Genomic DNA, 20,307 nt, shown 5'->3' with positions numbered 1-20,307 from the left:
TGGCCATCAAGGTGTGGCGTGGAACGAGGTGGCGGACGAGCTGGCCAGGAATGGATGGCTGATTGCCGCAGATATTACTATGGATTCAATTAGACCTCCTCTGTGGTAGCTTCTTATGGGCGTGGACGCCTTCAACGATGACTACGCGAATAAGGCGAGGACTGGGGCTGCAGGTTATACGGTGTCGACGGTCCTGTGACCGAGAATTTCACGAAACAGGACGTCGTTATCCTTGGACTGCTTATAGGAGTCTTTACTTACAGGACGTCGTTATCCTTGGACTGCTTATAGGAGTCTTTACTTACTTTACTATAATTGGCCAATACAAAACATTTGTCCGATTAGCGGAACTTAGAATAGCGTTCTAAGCGCCTCGATCTTTTTCGCTTCTTCTAAATTCTCTGACACAAAGTTTCGAGGTGTCTCCCACCACTTGGTCTTTCCATCGGACTTTTGGCCGTCCCGGTTTGGGTGTAAAATCGTAATCGCATTCAAAAAACTGTTTTTCACTGGAGCTTCTTCATTGATTCTGACAACATGACCTAGACAACGCAACCGTTGTATCTTGATAAGTTTGACTGCTAACGTCGTCATAGTATGCTGAGGTTCCAAACTTGGGGTATACGTTCTTCTACCCAGATCGTGCAGACAAGCTAATGCATACACCTTATCAGCGTGTCGGCTTCGGCCTTATATAGTTCAGAAGGCAACCCGACGGCTCCAGCTGCTTTGTTGTTCTTAAGTCACTGCTACCTGGACCTCATTCTGAGTAGGAGGTAAACGTTCTATACCATCATCAGGGATTGCGGTGTCTCTTCGTCGGACACTAGCAGTTGGGTAAAATCTTCTTTCCATATCCTCAGCACACTATCTGTATCAGGTACGAGATTTCCTTCTTTGTCTCTGCAAGAGGATGCGGCTGCACCAAAGCCATCGGTTTGATGTTTAATTCTTTGGTAGAATTTCCGGACTTCATTATGACTCCTGTCTCTATCATTGAGATCGCTCACACTCACGCCTTTCCATTTCCCTTTTATTTTTGTGGATTAGACGTTTCTCCTCTTTCCGTTGCTACTGATTGCAGGGTTGCTCTGTATGCCGTATTCTTGGCTGCAGTAGCATCTCGACACTCTTGGCCGTACCATGAGTTTCTTGGGGGAGGCTTCCGGTACCTAAGTAAAGATTTCGCGGCATTTTCCATAGTACATATATTCTTCATCTTGACATTCTAAGTCGATTTAGCCATGTCCTTCTGCATGTTGAAAGCATGCTAACTTTTAAAGAAATAAAGCCAGGTGATTGAAGTTATGCACAAATGCTTCCTATGAGTGTAGGTCGGTTGGGATCCTAAATGGGGCATATTGGTTCATGTTTTGATATAGCTGTCATATAAACCGATCTTGGAACTGGAATTCTTTAGCCTCTGGTGGGGGCAATTATTATTTGATTTGCCGCTTTTGCATGTAGTGTTTTGTTTTAGTTTGCAACAGTTTTTTTAGGTATGGTCTAAAACGGTTCATAACCTGATATGGTTTTCATATAAACCGATCTCCCGATTATACTTCTCGATCCTCTAAAGGGCTCAATTTTTTTTCAGATTTGGCTGAAATTTTGTACAACGAAGTGAAGAGTTTTGTTTTAGCGTGTAAAAACTTTGGTAAGTATGGTCTAAGTCGGTTCATAAACTGATATAGCTCATATATAAACCGATCTCCCGTTTATGATTCTTGAGCCTTGAGTGTGTGCAAGTTTTATCCGATTTTGGAAATTTGTATAACGACTTATCTTATGACCTTCAACATATGTTACAAATATGGTCTGAATCGGTCTATACGATCCCTGATATATTGGGTTGCCCAAAAAGTAATTGCGGATATTTCATATAGTCGGCGTTGGCAAATTTTTTCACAGCTTGCGACTCTGTAATTGCATTCTTTCTTCTGTCAGTTATCAGCTGTTGCTTTTAGCTTGCTTTAGAAAAAAAATTGTAAAAAAAATTATATTTGATTGAAGTTCATTCTAAGTTTTATTAAAAATGCATTTACTTTCTTTTAAAAAATCCGCAATTACTTTTTGGGCAGCCCAATATAAGAAGCTTGCCAACTGTTCCTTAATATAAAGTTCAGGCGCAAACTTGCGTTTCATCTTCGTCTGTCATATGTTTGAGTCTTTCTCATAGTTAATTGCACTACAGTCTTTAGCTGTCATTGACTTAAAGATGGCCGATCTCTCCATTTCCCTTTTTAACTCCTTGTGCACCACTTTCTTTTAATCCCAGTCATTTCCTTAAAGTAAATATTTTCCAGCTATACAAATTGATCATTTGTTGCAGGTTTATGTTTTGAGCAATTTATTGATTACAAAAGGGCCAAATCAAATTTGTCTTTTGGTTTTTACAATTTCCTTTTTATTTGCATTGGCTCTCATCTACTTCCAATCCTATACAAATAACTTCCTGGCCTTTAAGAACCAAAATCATTTCCTATAGGAACTTTAATTTAAAACTTTTTCTTCTTCTCCTTTGCTACAAATGGCAACAAGAGATTGCCATCAAGCAAACACTCGAAGTATTTGAACTATTTGACAAACTTCGAAATACTCAGGGGACGATCAGAGGGGGTGGAGTGCTTAGGCCCCAGGAAAAAAGGGTCATCGTTATCGGTGGTCTTTTATCTCAAATTAGAAAGAAGGATGCTTGCTGCCGTCCCAGGCAAGCTGCCTATGCTGCCCACAAAGCCTATGAAAAAGGGGGGGGTGGGTCCATTTAAATTCATTACTCCCCACCAACATGAACGCCCAGCGTTTACAACATACATATGTAACCCTGCCTGGGCGGTGTAGCTCCCTGGGGCATTTCAACCAACACAAGCTGAGGGGTGACTGAGGCTGCAAAAGGGGCAGAAAACTTCATTTACATGTATATGGGCTTTACAACCTCAAAAGCAGACCTTAATTCTATCAAAACATAGACTTTCTTTATACTCTGTTCGTTTGGCTCTAATTCGATGGTGGTTCGCAGAAGCAGCTACTTGTTGTATCCTTGGAGAAGCCACAATGCCTAAAGGTACATGGAGTGAGTGTGCGTGTGTGTGTGGCAATATTTATGGCCTGGTTGATTGTATGACTCTGTGTGTGTGTGTGTATGTGCAGCCTATTTGTTACGGTTACCAACACATTAGACCAGGGACGGACATACTCTCTTTATTCCCTAATGAGTATTAACGCAAGGACTTCAAAGACCATGATGATGATGACGACAATGATGGCTTGGCTGACGATCATTCCTGATAATGGTGATGATGATGATTATATGGCGTTCTTTAAGATAAAACCTTGATTAAATGCGTTCCCACAAATGTTCAACAAATCAAGGAGCTAAGCGAAAGAAAAAAACTGAAAAGCCCCCCATTAGCAGCACAGACATACCGGTGGACACATTGACGGACGTACAAATATTCTCACGTCTAAATTAATGTAATATATAGCCTCCTTGTCCATCATTATTTCTCATTTTTCTTTATATGCTACGTACAATTGCGTTGTATTACTTCAAACAACCCTCCAGCATCCTAACACTCCTAGTTGTTCCCCCCTCCATCCCCAACAAACGGTTCATACTGTTTTAACATTTCAGACTTACGAATGTTCATGCTGTAGCTGTATTTTCGTTTATAAATATTACACAATTACAGCCATTTATACACGTGTATGTATGTATGTGTGTGTGTGTGTTGTTTTTGTAAACACGTACAAATATTGGCATTGAATTGCCAAGCAATTCATTTGAGACCTTTACGCATTGCGAGGGTAATGTTAAAAACATTTCCTTTTTAACGTGTGTTTCCGGGGTCACAGTGTTGTCAGAAAGGGGAAGAGAGACTAATGATATAATAATTAATAGATATTAAATATTTTTATACCCACCATCATAGAATAGGGTGTATATATGAATGTAGTCATTCCGTGTGCAACTCATGGAAATATCCATTTCCGACCCTATTTCGGATCACAGTGAAATTCTAAGGCGATTTAAGAATGTAAGTGTGTCTGTCCGTCCGTCCGTCTGTTGTAATCACCCTACAGCCTTCAAAAATTGAGATATTGAGTTAAAATTTCAATCATAAAACCGAATATGGTCCAGATAAGACAAAATTTAGATACAGCTGCCATATAGAGTGAGCTTCCAATTAAGGGATTTAATCCCATAAAAAGGGGATTTAGTGCCCGATTTCGCTAAAACTGTTACTTCTCAGGACATGAATAAAATATGATCCAAACCAGCCCATTTTTGATGTGACCATGACTATGGTGGTGGAGTTATAATAAGCAAGTAAGAGCGTGCTAAGTTCGGCCAGGTCGAATCTTATGTATCCTCCACCATAGATCGCATTTTTCGAGTTCTTTGCGCGGTATCACTCTTTAGGCAAACCAAGAATAATGGGTAAGAAATGTAATACTATTGGAGACATATCAAGTTCTAGTCCGATTCGTACCATAAGTGAATTGAATGATGAAGATCATAGTAGAAGTCATTTGGTTAAGAATTGGGCCTTGTAGGGGCTCAAAAAGCATAATCGGGAAATCGGTTTATGTGGGAGCTGTATGGGGCCATATATCGCATTAAGACCAAATTGAACATGTATGTTGAAGGTCATGGAAGAAGCCGTTGTACAAAATTTCAGCAAAATAGGATAAGAATTGCGCCCTCTAGTGGCTCAAGAAGTCAAGACCCAAGGCCGGTTTATATGGGAGATATATCAGGTTATGTAGCGATTTGATCCATATTTATCGCTGTTGTTGAAAGTCATAATAAAATACTTCAAGATTTATTTTAGCCAAATCGGATAAGAATTGCGACCTCTAGAGGCTCAGGAAGTCAAGATCCCAGATCGGTTTATATGGCAGCTATATCAGGTTATGGACCGATTTTAACCATACTTAGCACACATGTTGGAAATCATAACAAAACACTTTTTGTTAAATTTCAGCCAAATCGGATAGGAATTGCGCCCTCTAGATGCTCAAGATGTCAAGACCAATGATAGGTATATATGGCAGTTGTATCAGGTTATGGACCGATTTAAACCGTACTTAGCACAGTTATTGGAGGTGATACCAAAACACCACCAGGATAGGTATATACGGCAGCTGTATCAGGTTATGAACCGATTTGATCCATACTTAGCGCAGTTATTGGAAGTGATACCAAAATAACAATTGCGCCCTCTAGTGGCTCAAGAATTCAAGACCCGAGATCGGTTTAAATGGCGCTATATCAGATTATGAACCCATTTTAATCATACTTAGCACAGTTATTGGAGGTGATACCAAAACAACACGTGCAAAATTTCAGCCAAATAGGATAGGAATTGCGCCCTCTAGTGGCTCAAGAAGTCAAGGCCCAAGATCGGTTTATATGGGAGCTATATCAGGTTATGAACCGATTTTAACCATACTTAGCACAGATGTTGAAAGTGGTACTAAAATACTTCACGCCTAATTTTAGCAAAAACGGATAAGAATTGCGCCCTCTAGATGCCCAAGAAGTCAAGACCCTAGATCGGTTTATATGGGAGCTATATTAAAACATGGACCGATTGGGCCCTTCTACTATCCCAGCCGACCTACTCTAATAAGATATATTTGTACAAAATTTCAAGCGGCTGGCTTTACTCCTTCGAAAGTTAGCGTGCATTCGACAGACGGACGGACAGACGGCCGGACATGGCTAGAACGACTTAAAATGTAATGACGATCAAGAATATATATACTTTATGGGGTCTTAGACGCATATTTCGAAGTGTTACAAACGGAATGATGAGATTAGTACACCCTCAACACCCTTAAATCAACTCAACAAAATTTGGTCTCATCATAACCAGGGCTGAGGAATCGGAGTATTGAGTCGAACAATTTTGCCCGGAGTCGCAGTCGAGAAAATTATCTCTACTCCGACTCCGTACAAAGTAGTAAAAATGCTACAAATTTTTATACAAAACAAGTAAAAAATCGTTAAGTACGGCCGAACTTTGGATACCCACCACATCGGGTAGATATGTCAACCACCTTTCGTGATAATCCAGTGAAAAATACATAAATTATGCCCCCATAATTGATCGATATATGGTCCGATTTTGACCAAATTCGACACGGATATTGAGAGGTCTAATATGTATAAGTCATTGTTCAATTTTGTAGAACAAAATATTGGTCTTTCTGGTAGCCATATCCAAATATAGACCGATCTGAACCATATACGACTCTGGTTATGAAAAGCTTAACATAAGTCACTGTGCCAAATTTGAGCGAAAACGGATTATAAACATGCTATTTATGGGACCAAGCCAAGACTTTAAATCGAGAGGTCGGTCCATAGGGCAGCTATATCCAAATCTGAACCGATCTGAGCCAAATTTAGGAGGACCGTCGAAGGGCTCACACAACTCCCTGTCCAAAATTTCGGCGACATCGGACAATAAATGCACCTCTAATGGGCCCAAAACCTTAAATACAGATATCGGTCTATATTGCAGCTATATCCAAATCTGGACCGATTTGGGCCAAGTTGCACAAAAATGTCGAATAGCCCAACATAACTCACTGTCCAAAATTTCGGCGACATCGGACAATAAATGCACCTTTAATGGGCCCAAAACCTTTAATCGAGATATCGGTCTATATTGCAGCTATATCCAAATCTGCACCGATCTGAGCCAAATTTAGGAGGACCGTCGAAGGGCTTACACAATTCAAAGTCCCACATTTCTGCGACATCGGCCAATAAATGCGCCTCTTATGGGCCCCAAAACCTTTAACCGAGAGATCGGTGTATATGACAGCTATATTTAAATCTGGACCGATCTGAGCCATATTGAAGAGGAATGTCGAAGGCCCTAACACAACTCACTGTTCCAAAATTCCATCAACACCGGACAATAAATGCGCCTATTATGGGCCCAAAACTTTAAATCGAGAAATCGGTGTATATGACAGCTATATTCGAATCTGGACCGATCTGGGCCAAATTGAAGAAAGATATCGAGTGGCCTAACACAACTCACTGTCCCAAATTTCAGCAAAATCGGATAATAAATATGGCTTTTATGGGCCTAAGACCCTAAATCGAAGGATCGGTCTATATGGCAGCTATATCCAAATCTAGACCGATCTGAGCCAAATTGACGAAGGATGTCCAGGGGCGTAACACAACTCACTGTCCCAAATTTCAGCAAAATCAGATAATAAATGTGACTTTCATGGGCCTAAGACCCCAAATCGGAGGATCGGTCTATATGGCAGCTATATCCAAATCTATACCGATCTGGGCCAAACTAAAGAGGGATGACGAGGGGCATAACACAACTCACTGTCTCAAATTTCAGCAAAATCGTATAATCATTTCACCTTTTATGGGCCCAAAACCTTAAATCGAGAGATCGGTCTATATGGCAGCTATATCCAAATCAAGGCCGATCTGGAACAAATTGAAGACGAATGTCGAAGGGTTTAACTTAACTCACTGTCCCAAATTTCAGCAAAATCGGATAATAAATGTGGCTTTTATGTGCCTAAGACCCTAAATCGGCGGAGCGGTCTATATGGCAGCTATATCCAAATCTGGACCGATCTGGACCAAATTCAAGAAGGATGTCAAAGGACCTAACAAAACTCACTGTCCCAAATTTCAGCAAAATCGGATAATAAATGTGGCTTTTATGGGCCTAAAACCTTAAATCGGGGAATCGGTCTATATGGGGGCTATATGAAGATATAGTCCGATAAAGGCCATTTTCGATCTTAACCTGCTTATGGACAAACAAAGACTCTGTGCAAAATTTCAGCTCAATATCTTAATTTTTAAGGACTGTAGCATGATTTCAACAGACAGACGGACGGACATATCTAGATCGTCTTAGATTTTTACGCTGATCAAGCATATGTATACTTTACAGGGTCGGAAATGGATATTTCGATGTGTTGCAAACGGAATGACAAAATGAATATACCCCCATTCTACGGTGGTGCGTATAAAAATCGGTCCAGATTAGAATATAGCTGCCATATATATATTGGGTTGCCCAAAAAGTAATTGCGGATTTTTCAAAAGAAAGTAAATGCATTTTTAATAAAACTTAGAATGAACTTTAATCAAATATACTTTTTTTTACATTTTTTTTCTAAAGCAAGCTAAAAGTAACAGCTGATAACTGACAGAAGAAAGAATGCAATTACAGAGTCACAACCTGTGAAAAAATTTTTCAACGCCGACTATATGAAAAATCCGCAATTACTTATTGGGCAACCATATTTTATCCCATATGGTCTTTAAGGCTGTAAAAGCCACAATTTTAGTCCGATTTTACATAGACGTTCCAAGACGTGCGCAAAAACACTTTAGTCGGTCCTGATGTAGATGTAGCTTCCATATATATAAATTTCGTCCGATATGGACTTTTTGGACAGAAAAAGTCCTAATTTTTGTCACTTCTCCACAATTTTGTGCATGAGATGTGCTATTTGACGTCCCAGTATGTGTGCAACATGTTATCAAAGTTGGCACAGGTATACCTCCCCTATATTCCTCCCCGATATATCTCCCATATAATCTTTAATCCGATATGGCCTTCTAGGGAATTGGAAATCCAAATTTGTTGTCTTATCGTAAGAACATCTTACAAGGTTCTATTCGATATTTTAATAAGTATTCAAATTAAAATCTGACTAGATTTCGAGATAAGTTCTTTGTATTAAAAGTATTACGCACACGAGGTGGTGTAGGGTATTATATAGTAGGATCCGCCCGACTTTTGCCATTCCTTATTGGTTACTCTCATTTTCGTTTGATATAAAGTTGATGGAAAATTCACGATAGTATCGATGCTATCGATATTTATTATTAGAAATATCGAAAATATCGAATGTTGTGATTATCGATAGTTTGCCAGCTCTATATATGGCATGTATGGTCTAGATCGGACCATTCCCAATGTAAATCCGAGGTATTGGGTAACCAAAGTTCGGCCCGGCTGAGCTAAATGTGTTTTAACTGGTTGTTAATTTGTCTTCTTCTATGGTGGTTGGTATTCGATGTTCGGTCCAACTGAAATCATTCTTGCTAGTTTCTTTTTGCCCTAAATGCTTAGTTGCCATAGTTTTACATATCAAATGGTCTGCTTTTATGTACACCTTAAGTCACTGTGATGAATTGTTTGGCTTGTTGCTTCTTTTCGAAGACAGCTAGGGTACTCGTACCTTCAACTTTTCTTGGCAGCCAAGATAAAAGCCAAATTTGAGAATACGGAATCTGTGTGCAGGCTAAGCCCAAAGATAAGTGGCAACGGAATTTTTTGTGGCTGTCAGTGGTAGTTACAGAAATCTTGCAAAACATATACCCTTAAACATACTCAAATACACAGTCATATACACACACACACACACACACTTCGAAAACCTCTATTCAAGCAAACGAAAGAATTTCTCCTCTACAAGGATTTCAGGGTCAAAAAGCAACAATTTGCTTTTGTCCTTCTACATTTGCACTCGGCTTGCTAGTAGAGCGAGTGGTTGGCTGTTGAAATGTATTGCCATACATCTTCATGCCCTGTGTGTGTGTTTAAAGGATGCTATAAAACGGAAATGAAACTGAAATTATGTCGTTGTGTGCGTTTAAGTGTATGTAAGTTAAAGATACAAACCCACACACACACACACATACACACACGCATGTGGGTTTACACCTTTACTAATGAATGAATATTGCATGACTGACAAATGTTTTTCATTTCCCCTGGCTTTCCTTGTAATACCTCTTCATTTCACTGTTGTATGAGTGCGCGCTCTCTCGCTCTCTCTCTTTCTTTTACTTTGTTGTTGACGTTAGCTTTGTATCCCTCTCTCGTTTTTTGCGTTAAAAGTAACATCAAATATAAGTTCTTTAAAGCTTAGAAGGAGGTTTCTTTGGTGTTTTTTCTTTACTTGCAGCCTTTTTCTTGCGGCAAACATGAATAAAACGAAATTTACATAATCAAGAGAAGAAGAGGCCTGCCACTGCCAAAGCATGGAATAAAGAGATCCTTGAGAATAACAGCACAGCATCCCATGAGTCTGCGAATAAAGCCGTTCAACATATTTGTTTAATTAATCTTTTATATGTGGGCCATTCTGGCTGGGTATGGGCTAAATTGAAAATATTTACCCAGCACTTGCCTCAAATGGGATGAAGATGTGTTTTTTTTTTTATTATTTTTGGGAATATCCAAGTTAAAGGTCTCCATAGGCAATGGGCTGAGAATAAAAGACAATTGAGAGTTTTTGTTTTTGTGCGTTTTATCGCTAAACAAGGCTCTCAGGTATATTTATGGATATTTACGTACATGAATAAGAAAGGCCAAAGGATATTTGCGCCAGCTAATAGAGAGTAAACAACAAAGGGAAAGAAGAAACAAAGTAGCGAATTTGAGTTGGAAACCTGTTGAAGTGGAAATATGAATGCGTATCAGGGCTTAAAGTGTCTCTGAGGAAAAAAATGGAAAAGATTTGCAGATAAAATTCACATTGAACAAGAAAAACACATGCATTGGGAAAAAGTACAGCTAATAGACAGGGTTTCGAGCGTGATTAATGTGGTAATTGTATCGTAGAGACGTTTTCGCAATTAATACAATTCAAATACAACGTAGCAATGCGCAGCCCTTGAAGCCATCACACCTAATGTGGTTGAAAAGTCTTCTAACCAAAGACGAAACGCGTCCCATAGAGGTTGGTGTGTGTTGCTATCCCTGGCCTTCCTTTTCCATTTGCCAAGAAAATTTCTTATCATTGAGCTCGTCTCGAAAGAGGAGCAAACAAAAATTGTAAAATTTAATAAACTTTGCCCTAACAGGCAAAAAACTTGAAATTGAACAAGTAAAATGGCGTCAATTTCGGCCGGACCGAACTTTGGATACCCACCACCTCGGGTAAATATGTAAACCACCTTTCGTCATAATCCGGGCCAAGACTTTAAACCGAGAGATGGGTTTATATGGCAGTTATATCAAATTCAGAACCGATATGGGTTCAAAAGAGGACTGACGAAGGGCATAACACAACTTACTGTCCCAAATTTCGGCGAAATCGGACAATAAATGCGCCTTTTATGGGCCCAAAACCTTATATTGATAGATCGGTCTATATGGCAGCTATATACAAATCTGGACTGATCTGAGCCAAATTAAAGAAAAATGTTGGAGGGCCTACCACGACTCACTGTCCCAAATTTCGCAGAAATCGGAAAATAAATGCGCCTTTTATGGGTCCAAGACTTTAAATCTAGATATCGGTCTATATGGCAGGTATAACCAAAACTGGACCGATCCAGGCCATATGCAGGAAGATGTCGAGGGGCGTAACACAACTTACTGTACCAAATTTCGGCGACATCGGACAATAAATGCGCCTTTTATGGGCTCAAAACCTTAAATCGAGAGATCGTTCTATATGGCGGCTATATCCAAATCTGGACCGATCTAGGCCAAATTGAAGGAGGTTGTCGCTTGGCCCAAAACAACTCACTGTCCCAAATTTCAGCAAAATCGGATAATAAATGTGGCTTTTATTGGCCCTAGACCCTAGATTGGCGGATCGGTCTATATGGGGGCAAGATATAGTCCGATGTATGTGGCTTTTATGGGCCTAAGACCCTAGATTGGCGGATCGGTCTATATGGGGGCAAAATATGGGCCGATGTAGCCCATCTTCGAATTTAAGGGGGTGTGGACCCTCAGAAACGTGGTCCCAAAAGTGGATCTCAATTTCGTGCTCCATTCTCCAAATACCATTCAATTGAGCCCCATATATCCATGGCTGGTATGTCCGATTTAGGGGTGTTTTGGTTCCCCAGACACTTATACCTGAAAAAATTGGATTCGTACCAAATACCATTTATTTAAACCCCATATTGTCATTGGTTTAAGGGTAGTTTATGGGATAAGGCATTCCCTGAACCCTAGGCTCCAAAAATGGATATCACTTCATCGCACATTTGGATGTCAGATTCGTAGTCTACTCCCAAATACCTTTCATTTGAGCCCCTTATTGATATGGACGTTCTATTTGTCCGTTTCGGGGAGTTTTGGGGTTAGGGCGACTTCCTGGGTACTTGAACCCAGCTTTTAATACCATATTCGTATTCTACTCTTCAATCCCATTCATTTGATACCCATACTGTCCCGATCGGTGCACTATTGATTTTAGATAGTGTTTTGGGATAAGGGGGAGGGTCCATCACCCCCCTGCGATATCAAAAAATTATAAAGCCTTTGTTTCCTTTTAGACAAAACTACATAATCTATGGAAATTTTAAGATAAACGGTTGTATGCTAATTTCGTCATTCTGTTTGTAACTCCTCGAAATATTCGTCTAAGACCCCATAAAGTATATATATTCTTGATCGGCATGACATTTAAAGTCGATCTAGCTATGACCGTCCGTCCGTCTGTCCGTCCGTCCGTATGTCTGTCTGTCCGTCCGTCCATCCGTCTGTCCATCTGTCCGTCCGTCCGTTTATCAATCCGTCTGTCCGTCCGTCTGTCAATCCGTCTGTCCGTCCGTCTGTCTGTCTGTCCGTCCGTCCGTCTGTCTGTGATTATATGCCCCTTCAAGGTTCCTGGTGGTAATGTTCTTCCTCAGGGTAATGTTCTTTTTAGGGGAGGAATGACACCTCAGACATTTCGACTCAAATATGGATATCAAATTCGATCTTTATTCGCAAATACCTTTCATTTTAGTCCCATATTGTCATAAAGGGTCAAATAACTCATTTGACATATCTTTAGAAGGAAAAGCGCAACCTAGACTTGAACACAAATTTTAATGTCATATTCGTAATCTACTCCATAATACTTTTCATTTGAGCCCCATATAGCCATGGTCGGCTAATATGCCCATTTGGGGTATTTGGTGGTGGGCGACCTCCCATTACTTGGGACTTTAAATATATCTGTTTAGAGGAGTGTTGGGGTTGGGGTTTAATACCACATTCGTTTTCTTGTCTCAAATACCTATCATTTGATACCCTTTTGTGCCCATCGGACCACTTTCGGATATGGGTAGTGTTTTTGGGGTAAGGGGGAGGGTCCGCCTCCACCCGATATATATAAATGCCTATCTTTCCTTCGAGAGAAACGTACACAATCTATGAAAATTTTAGGAAAATCGGTTCAGCCCAGTATCATATAGTCATAATTAGGTGGTGTTTTTGGGCATAAGGGGGAGGGTCCGTCCCCCTTCTGATACCGAAAAATTATATAGCCCATGTTTCCCTCCAGACCAACCTACACAATATGCGAAAATTTCGAGTAAATAGGTTCTCCCGTTTTTGAGTCTATACGGAACAAACCGAGTCCCATATATTGGTGATTGGCTAATGTGCCCATTTTGGGCGTTTTTGTGGGGGTGGGGTGGCCCCCTATACTTCGACCTGAATTTGTATGCCAGATTCGTTATTTACTCCCGCGTACTTTTCATTTGATACCCATATTGTCCTTTTAGGGTAACGGTCCACCCCCTTCCGTTATCAATAAATTATAAAGCCTATTCCTACATCCTGACCATATTCGTAATCTACTCCCGAATACCTTTTATTTGAGTCCCATTCATGATCGTAAAATAAACCTATTTTAAGGGGTTTTGGGGCTGGGGCGGCCCCCCAGTTACTTGGACCTAACTTTTATTATGAAATTCGTAATCTACTTTTGAATACCATTCATTCGAATCCCATATTGTTCCGATCGGTCCACTTTCATTTTTTGGTAGTACTTTTATGGTAAGGGGGAGGGTCCGCCCCCCTCCCGTTATCAAAAATTATATAGCCTATGTTTCCTTCCAGACCAAGAAGATAATCGGTTCAGCCGTTTTTAAGTCTATACGGAACAAACAAACCGACAAACAGACACAAATTTAATTTTATATATAACTAGCTGATCCGGGCCCGCTCCGCTGCGCCTTCTTTTATATAGTAAAAAATAGTAAAATATAGTAAAAAACAAAAGTTTTCTTGGAATATTTATTTTCGAAGATATTTTAGTGAAATACCATGCTAACTTGACTAACAGTTTAACAATATAAGTGCCTTTATCCGAATCCCACGTGATCTTTATTGGTCTACGAATTTAAGTTTGGATGTAAGGTGTACTCCATTCCTAAAATACTTCATTTCAGCCCGATATTCTCATGATGTCTGATTTAGTGGTGTTTTCGGGGTAGAGGTGGTCCACAAGATACTTGGCCCTGAAAAAATGTCAGCATTGTGCTCTTCTCTCAAATACCATTTATTTAAACCCCATATTGCCATTGGCTTAAGAGGAGTTTAACAGGATGAGGCGTCCCCCAAACACATGGCCCCAAAATAGGTTATCAAATTCGTTTTCTAATCTCAAATACCTTTCATTTGAGCTACATATTGGCATGGTGGAACAAAAGTTTCCCTTTGGTTGTGTTTTTTTTTTCTAAAAAATTGCTGTGGGGTATTTTTAAGCTCCACATTGACATGGTCGGTAAATAGGTCCCCCAAACACTAAGCCCGGAAAATATATCAGCAACGTACTCTATTCTAATATATCCATATATCATTTATTTGAACCCCATATTGCTATTGGATATCAAATTCGTTCTCATATCTCATTTTGAACTCCTTATTGCAAAAGTCAGCTATTGGGTTGCCCAAAAAGTAATTGCGGATTTGTCATATAGTCGGCATTGACAAATTTTTTCACAGCTTGTGACTCTGTAATTGCATTCTTTCTTCTGTCAGTTATCAGCTGTTACTTTTAGCTTGCTTTAGAAAAAAAGTGTAAAAAAGTATATTTGATTAAAGTTCATTCTAAGTTTTATTAAAAATGCATTTACTTTCTTTTAAAAAATTCGCAATTACTTTGTGGACAACCCAATAATATGTCCGGTTTGGGGTATTGGCCCTAAAAACTATGAATATTTAGTTCCACTCTCTTTAGACCTATATTGTCTTGGTGAGCAAATACATCCTATTTGGGGGTTGTTATGGTGGTGGGACGTCCGCTAGACAGTTGGCCCCTAATGTTGATATCACATCATAGTCAGCAAACATGACCGGCTAGGGGATGTTTTGGGGGATGCGCGGCTACTCAGTGAGTTGGCCTTGAAAATATATATCGAATTCTTGTTCCACTTTAAAAACCCTCTTATTTGAGCCTCATATTTCAATAGTCAGAAAATACTTACTATTTGGATGGTGTTGTGGGGGTGTCGTGGCCCCTTAGACACTTTTCCCGAATATTGATATCAAAGTCGTGCTTTACTCCCAAAGATCTTTCATTTCAGCCCCATATTGCTATGGGTGTAAATTTGTCCCCTTTGGGGGATGTTTTAGGAGAGAGGCGGCCCCCCAAACACTTGGTCTCATATTTGGATATCAGATTCGTATTCTATATTCAAATACCTTTTATTTAAGCCCCATATTGCCATGGTCAGTAAATAAGTCCAGTTTGGGGGGTGTTTTGGGGAAGGGGTGGACCCCCAAAACTTGGTCCCACATTTGGATATCAGATTTGTATTCTACTCGCAAATACCTTTCATTTGAGTCCCATATTGCCATGGTCGGTAAATATGTCCGATTTAGGGGTGTTTTGGGGCTTGGGGTGGTCCCCCTAGCACTTGGTCCGACAATTGGATATCAGATACGTTTTCTCATCCTAAATACCTTTCATTTGAGTCCCATATTGTAGTGATTGGGCTAAATATATGTTTTTTAGGTTTTAGGGTGGGGCAGCCCCCCTAGGTACCCCATCCGAAATTTGGATACCAAATTTTTATTTTTAGGGTACTATATGAGAGCACACAAAATTTCGCTTAAATCGCACCACCCACCTCCGAGAGCTGGCGTTTCTGAAAATTAGGGTAAGGGGGAGGGTCCTCCCCCCCTTCAGATATTAAAAAATGTAGTACCCTATTTTCACCATGGAATCATTATGCACCATCTGTGAAAATTTCAAGAAAATCGGTTCAGCCGTTTCTGAGTCTATAAGGAACACACAAACATACAAACAAACAAACAAATCTACAAAGAAACAAAAATTGATATTTGTATATAAGATTGTTTATTTTTTTTAATTTTATTTAATTTTTGTTTATATTATTTCAATGTAAAGTATTTCCTAAACACTAATAAATAGTTCTTCGTATTTTATGCAGCACACTTAGAGCAATGAAATGTGTCACTTTTGTTATACATGATGTATGGCACATCGTAATCATCATATAAATGACATTTTTTGCAAACCAAGCATGTCGCTGCGTAACAAATCCTCTCATATATATCCCCTATCATTGAACACAATTCCCCACTTTGTTCAGTTATCATGTCAAATACTCGCCACTTTTGTAAAAATCCCCACTCTTTTGAGAATGTATCCTTTTCAAAGGACATTTTGTTTTTCTTCCATGATATTGCAAGCAAGGACAATTGATGCTGCTCTTCTTGGAAAAGATGGTGGTCCATTATGGCAAGGGAAAGTGTCAATAACCATAATCCATTATAATTTTGTCAAAGCTTGGCAAATATGTTTCTGACAAAGCTCCACTCAAAGAAAGTGCCAGCATTGGCAAAATTACAAACCTTCCTTGCACACACACACACACACATTTAAGCCATAAAACTGGTTAGCTGATTGTTGCAGTGTGGCAGCAGTGTGTTCTGGGTGTAGTTTCTTCTATTCAAATATACATGTGTATGTGTTTGAAATGAATTTCATTTATTTTCTTCTCGCTTTGGTTCCCTTTCCTCTTCATTGTATCCATGGGAGTATCATTTATTTCCATTTGCAATGAACTTCAATAGAAATTCCCCAAAAAATATGTTATGGCACAAGGAAAGGACAAAAGGACATTACTAAGGAGCACTTAGGTTTTAGGTGATGCTTGTGGTTAAGTACTGCGTTGTAAGAAAAACAGCCAGACATGAACGGGGCTTAGAAAGGGTTGCAAGCAAGGAAACTTTCCTTTCAGAGACGTTACATAAAATTTTGTAGATAAGTCAAAACTGGGCCAAAATTTAAAATTTTTTTATATTTTTTTTCAAATTTATTCCAAAGTTTGCTTAGTTGTGCATGAGTTATCTATGAACTTCATGCAGGCTGTTTTGTATTGCCTCTCCCTTAAAAAGGGGAGGTTTTGGCATCCCATTATTCCTTTTCTTGCACAGGAGGAAAATAAACTTGAAACGAAATAAAGCTACTTTTCACTCCCCTGTGTATGACAGAGGCAAGCTAAGAAGAAAATACACTCAACATCCTTGACTGCTTTTAGTTAAGTTTATGTATTGCGATTGCCTTATATTTGAAATATTTTTGTTGCTAAATTGAATTTGGAATTATGTTGGAAATTCTACTCCATTAGGATTTGGATGGCTGCAATAGACATAAGCTATGATGGGATCAAAATGCATTTTTTTTTACAGGACAATCCTTTTTATCCTTTGTACCTTCAGGCTTTGAAGGAAATATTGGAAAATGTTTTCTTGAACCGAATCCAATAAGGCGTGAGTATGTTTGTGGAGCTTGTATCTAATATTTTGTCTCCAAACATGATTTGATTTGGTCCATACACGGTATGCTCCTTTTTAAGAGGCAAAATCCTTAAATGGGAAATCTGTCATATGACAGCTATATTCAATGGTGAACGGTTCTTTATTGCGAAGGGTGTCTGTAACTCACTTTTATAAATTTAAGCGAAATTGACTAGTAAATGCTTCTATTACGGACCCTGGACCATATATCAGGAGTTCGGTGTATGTGGCACTTACATAGGCCCTGATTACGTTCATATTGTGCTCGGAGGTTTCTTTGCCACATTACAGAGATATATCCAGAACAGGTGAATGTAGAACTTTTTAGCTATCTCGTTGAAAGATTTGCGACAGCCAAATGCGGCTTTCGAATACAGAAAATCCAAGCCCCGAAATGGACTTCATATTCGTGTTCCTGGGTTTATTTTAGGGGGGTATGCAAAAAATTAGTTTTTCTTTTAGGCTCTCTATCGCAGCACGCTGACTCTCCTCGGTTGATGTGCCTGAAGAGTGGCAGCGATCTCTTACATTCGACGACGGAGATCTCCTTCGTTCTGGGATTGATAGATTCTCAACCACTCATTGTCTTTATCATTCGACCCTACTTGTTGTTCTTGGCAGATACTGGATTAGACGTGGCACTCGATCCCACCGCCGGTGGAGTAGCGGCGACTTATTGGTCTCATCATTTGACTCCATCACAGGCGGAGGAGCACCGGCCCTAGATTGTGGACAAAAGAGCTTCGATTTCTTTTTGCCTTGAACATTCCACTAAGGAAAGTCCCCCACTTAGTAACAGTCCAAAGGTCCTCTATATCTAGGAAAGCCGCTATAGCGGCAGGGAAGTCAATCGGGGTATCTCCCGATGAACATATTGTATACTACGTGGTGGGATTATCAATGCACACTTGGAGAATAATGCGGATGATCTTGCCATTCTCTGGTGCCTAGTGATGAACGGAATCTCTTGGGATCTCAATAGGGATGGCGTGAGATCGTATATGTGGGGTATTAATACGTAGATGATTAACTGGATGGCCATTGTAAGACCAGTGGCAGATGTTGAATGGGTGTCTCACTTTGAACAGTCAGTTCGGAGGGCCATTTTGATCCAAAAAAAGAAGGGCGGCTGGAAAGGTAAGGAAAAATAGTGAACATATGGAGCACCTTCAAGGGACGCCCACATGTATGTGGGCTGACTGTCTACTCAGTGAGTGTCTCCTCTGTGATTGTCTACTATTGAGTGTCTACTCAGTGAGTGTCTACTTAATGAGTGTCTACTCAGTGAGTGTCTACTCATTGAGTGTCCACTCAGTTAGTGTCTACTCAGTGAGTATCTACTCAGTGAGTGTCTACTCAGTGAGTGTCTACTCAGTGAGTGTCTACTCTGTGAGTGTCTACTCAGTGAGTGTCTACTCAGTGAGTGTCTACTCAGTGAGTGTCTAATCAGTGAGTGTCTACTCAGTGAGTCTCTACTCTGTGAGTGTCTACTCTGTGAGTGCCTACTCATTGAGTGTCTACTCAGTGAGTGTCTACTCAGTGAGTGTTTACTCAGTGAGTGTCTACTCAGTAAGTGTCTACACAGTGAGTGTCTACTCAGTGAGTGTCTACTGAGTGAATGTTTTCTTAGAATTTGCCTACCAGCGATCCTGCTCGTCTACACATACGTAAGGCCAGTAATAGTCACTGAGTACCACTTATCAAAGGCATGCAGTTCCTTTGTCCTTTACGGGTCGACGGTAGGTCAGAGTGTCCTGACTGTCCGTCATCAATGTACAGACTCCCACCTCTCCATCGTCTTCGCACTGGCCATCCCCTCTACCATTTGGTACAGTGGTGTGGTGGAAAGCTGTGGAGAAGAAGACTCGCAATAGGGAGCTCCAGAAGATGCAGAGACTGTCCTGCGGGTTATAGGGGTCCTGCGTTGGAATCAAAGAAGAGTTAAGGTTCACATAGAAATAATCCTTCGGTGCCAAAACGTACACACTGGCGGTATGCATTGACATGGAGGGGGCTTTTAACAATGTTTGGACCGACACACTGATCCAATCCTCAGACCAGATCGGGTGGACTCGGTCCTTAGAGAATGAATCAACCATATGACAAGGAACGGAAGGATAAGTTGTGTGTCCCATGACATAAATATAAGAGAGAATTTTGCACAAGGCATTCCACAGGGTGGCATTTTATGTCCTCTCCTATGGGTGATCACCATAAATGACCTATTACGGATGCTGACTGAGGAGGGATTTTAACCCATCTGCTACGCAGACGATTTTATAATATTTCTAAGGAGTAGGGATCTGAACCAGCTATGCAGAAGAGCCAAGGGGGTCTAACTGATGGCACACAACTGGGCTAGACCTAGTGGTCTCTATGTTAACCCTGTTATGCGCGGACATAGGTCTAATTTCCGTGTTTCTAACTTACTCGGGTACGTTTTCCTTAGGCACAAACTAGCTCGCCGGAGGGTGGATTCTTGTAAGAAAGGTTGCACAGTGTCCCGCATTACACAACATATCGTACCCGACTATCCTGATACATACATCCCTTTTACCTCTACTTAGAGTGAAATTGTCATTGACTATTTATTTGATGGCACTGTATCAGATGTTGTTCTACAGGCCTCGTCTTACCCTCCCAACCTTGCTGCATTGCGCTAATATTATTTGCAGCCCGTCTTTCCACTTCTTGTCTCCGTTTTATGTCACACCTCCATCATCCAACC

Source organism: Stomoxys calcitrans, chromosome 4 (genome assembly GCF_963082655.1).
Source record: "Stomoxys calcitrans chromosome 4, idStoCalc2.1, whole genome shotgun sequence".
NCBI classification, from domain to species: domain Eukaryota; kingdom Metazoa; phylum Arthropoda; class Insecta; order Diptera; family Muscidae; genus Stomoxys; species Stomoxys calcitrans.
The sequence above is the reverse complement of the archived record's forward strand: the minus strand, read 5'-3'. Positions refer to the sequence as shown.